This window comes from Dipteris shenzhenensis, chromosome 33 (genome assembly GCF_047967505.1).
Source record: "Dipteris shenzhenensis isolate YYH24624 ecotype China chromosome 33, Dip_SZ_1.0, whole genome shotgun sequence".
NCBI classification, from domain to species: Eukaryota; Viridiplantae; Streptophyta; class Polypodiopsida; order Gleicheniales; family Dipteridaceae; genus Dipteris; species Dipteris shenzhenensis.
The window spans coordinates 37,623,839-37,632,807 of NC_141628.1; positions in this window are offsets into that span (position 1 = coordinate 37,623,839).

Sequence of the window (8,969 nt, forward strand, 5' to 3'; positions counted from 1 at the left end):
TCGAGGAGATCAATGCAGTCACACATGATAGTGACAATGATGTTCTCTTCATGTCTAGTTTATCTGCAGAGTTGCTTACCACTTCAGATGATGCATATTCCCAGGATTGGATTTTGGATTCTGGTGCTTCATTCCATGTTACTCCCCATAGGGAATGGTTCTCCACTTATGATAGTGGAAAGACAGTTGTGTGCATCTTGGAAATGACTATGCATGTGACATAGTGGGAGCAGGTGACATAAAGTTTTCTTTTGCAAATGGGTCTGCATTTGTTTTAAAACATGTGAGACATGTGCCTAAGTTGACCAAGAGTCTTATTTCAGTGGGTCAGCTAGATGATGCTGGTTTTCACACCACTTTTGGCTTTCAAAGTTGGAAAATTCAAAAGGGCTCTATGCTTTTGGCTAGGGGTGCCAAGTGTCGGACTTTGTATCCCTTACATGTATCAGGGGTATTTGATCATGTTGTTGCAATAACCGAGCAGCCAAGCACTTCTTTGTGGCATTGCAGGTTGGGGCACATGAGCCAGAATGGAATGAAACTCTTATGCCGTTTGGGTTATGTACCGCATTTCAGTTTCTCTGATTTTGAATTTTGTGAGCATTGTCTCTATGGGAAGCAGACTAAATCAGCCCATAAAAGAAGGGGAAAGAAAGAGTTTGAAATGCTTGATTTGGTGCATTCAGACGTATGTGGTCCCATGCCTACACGGTCATTAGGCGGGGCTGAATACTATGTGACATTCATTGATGATGCAACTAGGAAAGTGTGGGCTTATGCTATAGCTCGGAAGAGTGATGTGTTCCAGGTATTTCAGAAATGGCTGGCCTTGGTTGAGAATTAGTTAGGTAGAACACTTAAATGCCTACGGACTGACAATGGTGGAGAGTATCTCTCTCATGACTTTCAGCATTTCTGTGATACACGTGGGATTAAGAGGGAGCTCACATCCCCTCATACTCCAGAGCAAAATCCAGTTGCAAAAAAGATGAATCGTACCATTCAAGAAAGGTTGCAATGCATGCTTTCCAATGCAAGTCTTTCTGGTGGTTTTTGGGCTGAGGCAATGAAGACTGCAGTGCATGTGATCAATAGATCACCTAGTAAGAGTTTGGATGGTGGTATTCCTGAAGAGGCATGGAGTGGCAAGAAGCCCTCTTACTCTCATTTGCGTATATTTGGGTGTGAGGCATATGCACATGTGCCAAAAGAGCTTCGAAAGAAGCTAGATCCTAAGTCTAGGAAATGCATCTTTCTGGGTTATGGTGAAAGTGGAGAGATGGGCTATCGTCTCTGGGATCCAGAAGCAAAGAAGATCATACGCAGCCATGATGTGGTCTTCAATGAGAAGAAGATGCATAAGGCACCCATGAGGAATGTGGAAATGAGGAGAATCACTTTCCAGGATGTGAATCCACTTGCATATGTTGATAGATAGCAAGCTGTCCATGCACCAAATGTGCAAGAAATGGTGCCACCAAGTACTCCCACAGGTATACAATCAAGGGTAGATGATGGATCATCTATTGGTGGAAATGATGAGCCAAATGTGGCTGATATGCAGGTGGGACCGCAAGCTGAAATCCCCTTGAGAAGATCATCTAGAGTGTCTAGACCACCTGATAGGTTTGTTCCAGGGGTAGACTATGTGATGCTTACTGATTGCGGGGAGCCTTCTTGCTATAGAGCGGCTATGATGCGTGAGGATCAACGCAAGTGGGAGTATGCTATGCAATTAGAGATGAGTTCACTTATGAAGAATAAGACTTGGGACTTGGTTTCTTTGCCACAGGGAAAGAAAGCATTGCCATGTAAATGGGTCTACAAAATGAAGGTCACAGGTGATGATGTGCCTAGGTACAAGGCCCGTTTGGTTGCTAAAGGGTTCAAGCAAGAGAAGGGTGTGGACTTTGATGAGATATTCTCTCCGGTTGTGAAGATGACCACACTTAGATGCATGCTTGGACTAGTGGCATCAGAGGATATGGAGCTTATGCAAATGGATGCCAAGACAGCTTTCTTGCATGGGGATTTGCATGAGGAAATTTACATGGTGCAGCCGGAAGGCTTTGAAGAAAAGGGCAAAGAGCATTTAGTTTGCAAACTGAAGAAGAGTCTCTATGGTCTTAAGCAAGCACCTAGAGAATGGTATCAGAAGTTTGATGCTTTCATTCGGTCCCAAGGTTTTAGAAGGAGTGAAATTGATCACTGCCTCTACACTAAAAAGGGCTAAGGATAATAGCCTGATAATCCTGGCACTATATGTGGATGATATGCTATTGGCTAGCAAGAATACTTATGAGCTAGATGCATTAAAGGCCAAGTTGCATGAGGCCTTTTGATATGAAGGATTTGGGATTTGCAGGTCATATTCTTGGTATGCACATCACGCGTGATCGGAGTAGGAAACTCCTTTGGCTTTCACAAAAAGAGTATGTTACAAAAGTATTACAGTGTTTCAATATGGAGGGGGGGAAGGCAGTGAGTACTCCATTGCCTCCATATGTGAAACTGAGTCATACAGATAGTCCCAAATCAGATGAGGAAAAGGCCATGATGGCCAAGGTTCCTTATGCATCAGCAGTTGGGAGTCTTATGTATGCTATGATAGCTACTAGACCAGACATTGCATTTGCAGTGGGAGTTGTTAGCCGCTATATGGCTAATCCAGGAAAGAGGCATTGGGAGGTAGTTAAGTGCATCATGAGGTACATGAAGGGTACCAAGGAGATGTGCATCTGCTTTGGTAAAGGAGACATGCGTGTACTTGGGTACACAGATTCAGACTATGCAGGGCATGTGGATAGTAGGAGATCCACTTCTGGTTATGTGTTCACCTTTGCAGGTGGTGCAGTGTCGTGGATGTCTCGCGCACAGAAGTGCGTTGCTTTGTCTACCACAGAGGCTGAGTATGTTGCAGCCACAGAGGGTTGCAAGGAGGCTATATGGCTTGATCGGCTAGTGGGAGATTTGGGGATTCATACAGGTGTACCGACATTGCATAGTGATTCCATGAGTGCTATTCAGCTAGCACGGAATCCGGTCTTTCATGCAAAGACCAAACACATTGAGGTCAGGTACCATTTCATTAGGGAGGTACTTGAGGACAAGCGCATAGAGCTTGTCAAGGTTCATACAAATGATAACCCTGCAGATATGCTGACGAAGAGTCTACCTAGTCAGCGGTTTGAGTATTGTCATGTATTGATGGGCATTGGATAGTATGCTCACTAGTTATTCTCCCTTAAAGGCACATTGTCCTTTAAGTGGGAGGTTGTGGGGGTTAAAGGTCACTGTGCCTTAACCCCGGTTATGTACAATACTCAAACACATATATAAATGAATGAAAAAGAAGATTAGGGTGGTTCTGCACCCACCAAAACTTGTGTGGCTCTCTGTCTCTCTCTCTCGCTCTCTCTCCCTCTTCCGTTCTTGCTTCCGTTGAGAGCACTCTCAAGAGTATGATCTCTTGGTCATGCAACTTCTGGGGCATTAGAAGAGTGGATACTTGATGAATCCTCGGGTGGAGGGTAAAGCTTCTAAGGTCATGGGCCTGGTAGCCCCCCAAATGACCTGATATTGTTGTCTTGATTGCTTCCAATAGTTTTGAAATCATAGCTCGTGTTCTTTATTTTGATGGCCCTTCTCAAATGGGTGCATCTACCTTCTTTGAGGCTAGCTGTTTAAGCAAGGAGGCATTTTTTAAGGTGTTGTCTCCACCTCTGAATTTGATGCAATTGTGTCTCTAGTTGCCATTTGAATATTGTATCATAGGTTTCCATGGTTTTCAACCTCCTCCTCATACCATGACCAAGGATATCAACTTTCCTATCTCACACCCTTTGCTTAGTTCTCTTGAAACCTATGACAAACCACATCGCACCATGTGGTTCCTTATTTTAAATAAAGAAAGTGACGAGCTATCTTGTGAAGATAAACAAGGACTTGCTTGAAAGCTTCGTGATGATAGGAACCAAAACTTGTGCACATCCTAACTTCCAAGAGAGCCAGAGGAGTAGCGAGAGCCACAACGGAAAATGCGCTCGAGGAGAATGGAAGCCAGGGATTTGTTTTTTCAAAAAACAAAATTGAGGGGAATAAGTCGGGGTCATGAATGTAAGCAATCAAATTCTAGGAGAATGTTCATGTGACAGGGTGATAGGGTTGGACACAGGTGACACACGAGTGTGCGTGGGAGAAGTAAATTTAGTGAAAATTTTGAATGCAATAGCAAGAGTCATCAAAATTTGAGAAAAACTAGTGACCATGTTTTGTTGCCTCTGGTTGTATACATCACCACCTTGTTCCCCCTAAACGTGCAAAGAGGCCCAAAATGGTTGATAAAAGAAAAAGGCAAAATGGATTGCTAGCGGGTTTGACACTACGGATTAAGAAATGGAATGGCATGTGACATGCTTATGGGCCTCATTGCAAGGTAGTGACTCTAAAAGGAACGAATGCAAAATGATAAATAATATGGGATTTGTTCTCAAGGGGGTCACTATGTATAAACCCTCTATACCCCCTCTATACCACGTGTGTTCAAGGCCTATTTCTAAAATCCCTAATCTGTAAAATTTTCATTAATAAAGTGTACCCCTTTTCTATACAAATCTGCCCTCCACCTACTTTGGATCCTCCTTTGGCTTTGAAAGAAAAATTTGACTGAGTTCTCTACTGATGTTTACTGGTGTTGGCCATTGCTGTGTCCTTCTATCACTTTTCTATTTTTCTCTATTGAACCATTTAGCTCTGCTAGAAAATGTCTGAGAACTTTTAGCTTATTTTGTTCCCTTTCTCAAGTCTTTGTCTTTGATATGTAGGGTGGAACCAGGGAAGGACAGGAAATGCCTCAGCACGTCTCTGTTGCTCCTTTGCATCTTGGCATTTCAATGTCAACCCCATCCTTCTATTTTGCATTTGCATGATTGCCTCTATTAGTAGCTCTATTAGCTTGCTACATGTCAACATCAATCTTGTCAAGGAGAGCTTTGGATGTTATGGGAGTCTTGTCAAGTTTGTTTGTAGAGGTGGTGGCAACCCCATCTTCTCCGCCATGGCTTAGAAGAGGCCATCTTTGATAATAGCATTTAACATTCTAGCATCCTACACATGATGTAAATGGATTGTTCATAATTTTATTTTATATTCCTCACTATTGCTCACATTACTATGTTCAATGGAATTTTTCAAATCATCACTGCATGTCTCAGCATTTTGACATGCTTTGCTTTGATTATGTCTTGACATGGAAAATCTGTCCATGCCAAATTTTATACAAGGTTGACCTTGAAATCATGCTCTTGTTTCTTTCTTGTAAAGTTTTATTGATAGTTTCTAGCACAACCTTATTTGTTATTACCAAAGTAACATGCGATTGACATTCCATACTTCCATCCAACATTGTTTGGTGAAGGTGAGGTTGTGGCAATGCATGGCCTTCAAGGATTTGCGTTAATGTTGTTGTTGCATTTCTAGTGGTTTCGTGTTGTTTAAGCCTATAGGCATTTCCATGAATGTATGAGGCAATTTATCTTTCACCTCTACCAAGATGGTCCAATATTTACCATGTGATAGTCCATTAAAGTCCTTGATTACAAATGGCTCTCTCATGAAGATGGATTTTTCCACATGACGAGTTGAAGTACTTAATGCAACACACATAAGCCCCATAGGAGGTCACTTTGGTGGTGATATTATGTCTTGGAATTTTTGCAAGCTAGATTGTGATGGAGTACTTTATTTAAGTATGCCCATGCTCAATGTTCATGTGATGTTTGTCAGCAAACACCCAATTTCTCCCTCTAGATCAAAGGCCTTTGCAATTGAGTGAGTTATGGGAAGCTACTCTAGCATTGGGGCCTAGATTTTATGGGTCTATTCAAGAATACAACTACATAAACTAAATGCATCCTAGGAGTTAGAGATTATTCCACAAAGTGGGTTGAGGCCAAAGACTTAGGATATAAGTCGGCTCAAACTACAACCAAATTTTGTTTTGAGAATATTATACGCAGATATGGATGCCAACTTGAATTCGATTAGGGAACTCATTTTATAAGTGGATTATTTAAAGTACTAAAAAAAGAGTTTATGGTAATACATCAAGTTGCTACAACTCCCTACCCCCAATGTAATTGACAAGCCAAGTTGTGACCAACAAAACTCTAAAATTGGTTCTCATAAAGACAATGAGTACACATCAAAGATATTGGGATATGAAGCTTCCTACTACGTTATGGGCTTATTGGATATCTTATAAAGTTACAAAAAAATTAACTCCATTCTAGAAGGCTTTTGTGTTAGAAGTTGTTGTCCCTGTTGAGTTTCTAGTTTCGAGTCTGCAAGTTGCTTATGTGTCTTAGCACAATATCAATACCATCATACATTGAATTTCCTTTCACAATCTCAATCCTAGAAAACTTCATTCCCTTGCATACATTTTTTCCCACTCGAGGTTCCTTGCCCACTTGGTTTGGCCAGTCCACCAAAAAATAGCACATCGCAATGGGTAGTGAGAGTGCTCTCAACGGAAGCAAGAACGAAAGAAGGAGAGAGAGAGAACAGAGAGAGAGACAGAGAGCCATAAGTTTTGGTGGGTGCAGAATCACCCTAATCTTCTTTTTCATTCATTTATATATGTGTTTGAGTATTATACATAACCGGGGTAAAGGCACAGTGACCTTTAACCCCCACAATCTCCCACTTAAAGGACAATGTGCCTTTAAGGGAGAACAACCAGTGGGCATACTATCCAATGCCCATCAATACACGACAATACTCAAACCGCTGACTAGGTAGACTCTTCGTCAGCATATCTGCAGGGTTATCATCTGTATGAACCTTGACAAGCACTATGGTACCTGACCTCAATGTGTTTGGTCTTTGCATGAAAGACCGGATTCCGTGCTAGCTGAATAGCACTCATGGAATCACTATGCAATGTCGGTACACCTGTATGAATCCCCAAATCTCCCACTAGCCGATCAAGCCATATAGCCTCCTTGCAACCCTCTGTGGCTACAACATACTCAGCCTCTGTGGTAGTCAAAGCAATGCACTTCTGTGCGCGAGAAATCCACGACACTGCACCACCTGCAAAGGTGAACACATAACCAGAAGTGGATCTCCTACTATCCACATGCCCCCTGCATAGTCTGAATCTGTGTACCCAAGTACACGCATGTCTCCTTTACCAAAGCAGATGCACATCTCCTTTGTACCCTTCATGTACCTCATGATGCACTTAACTGCCTCCCAATGCCTCTTTCCTCGATTAGCCATATACCGGCTAACAACTCCCACTGCAAATGCAATGTCTGGTCTAGTAGCTATCATAGCATACATAAGACTCCCAACTGCTGATGCATAAGGAACCTTGGCCATCATGGCCCTTTCCTCATCTGATTTGGGACTATCTGTATGACTCAGTTTCACATATGGAGGCAATGGAGTACTCACTGCCTTCCCCCCCTCCATATTGAAACGCTGCAATACTTTTATAACATACTCTTTTTGTGAAAGCCAAAGGAGCTTCCTACTCCGATCACGCGTGATGCGCATACCAAGAATATGACCTGCAAGTCCCAAATCCTTCATATCAAAGGCCTCATGCAACTTGGCCTTTAATGCATCTAGCTCATAAGTATTCTTGCTAGCCAATAGCATATCATCCACATATAGTGCCAGGATTATTAGGCTATTATCCTTAGCCCTTTTAGTGTACAGGCAGTGATCGATTTCACTCCTTCTAAAACCCTGGGATCGAATGAAAGCATCAAACTTTTGATACCATTCTCTAGGTGCTTGCTTAAGACCATAGAGACTCTTTTTTAGCTTGCAAACTAAATGCTCTTTGCCCTTTTCTTCAAAGCCTTCCGGCTGCACCATGTAAATTTCCTCATGCAAATCCCCATGCAAGAAAGCTATCTTGACATCCATCTGCATAAGCTCCATATCCTCTGCTGCCACTAGTCTAAGCATGCATCTAAGTGTGATCATCTTCACAACCGGAGAGAATATCTCATCAAAGTCCACACCCTTCTCTTGCTTGAATCCTTTAGTGACCAAACGGGCCTTGTACCTAGGCACATCATCACCTGTGACCTTCATTTTGTAGACCCATTTACATGGCAATGCTTTCTTTCCATGTGGCAAAGAAACCAAGTCCCAAGTCTTATTCTTCATAAGTGAACTCATCTCTGATTGCATAGCATACTCCCACTTGCGTTGATCCTCACGCATCATAGCCTCTCTGTAGCAAGAAGGCTCCCCGCAATCAGTAAGCATCACATAGTCTACCCCTGGAACAAACCTATCAGGTGGTCTAGACACTCTAGATGATCTTCTCAAGGGCATTTCAGCTTGCTGTCCCATTTGCATATCAGCCACATTTGGCTCATTATTTCCACCAATAGATGATTCATCATCTACCCTTGATTGTATACCTGTGGGAGTACTTGGTGGTACCATTTCTTGCACATTTGGTGCATGGACAACTTGCTGTCTATCAACATATGCAAGTGGATTCACATTCTGGAAAGTGATTCTCCTCATTTCCACATCCCTCATGGGTGCCTTATGCATCTTCTTCTCATTGAAGAGCACATCATGGCTGCAAATGATCTTCTTTGCTTCTGGATCCTAGAGACGATAGCCCATCTCTCCACTTTCACCATAACCCAAAAAGATGCATTTCCTAGACTTAGAATCTAGCTTCTTTCGAAGCTCTTTTGGCACATGTGCATATGCCTCACACCCAAATATACGCAAATGAGAGTAAGAGGGCTTCTTGCCACTCCATGCCTCTTCAGGAAATCACCATCCAAACTCTTACTAGGTGATCTATTGATCACATGCACTGCAGTATTCATTGCCTCAGCCCAAAAACCACCAGAAAGACTTGCATTGGAAAGCATGCATTGCAACCTTTCTTGAATGGTGCGATTCATCTTTTCTGCAACTGGATT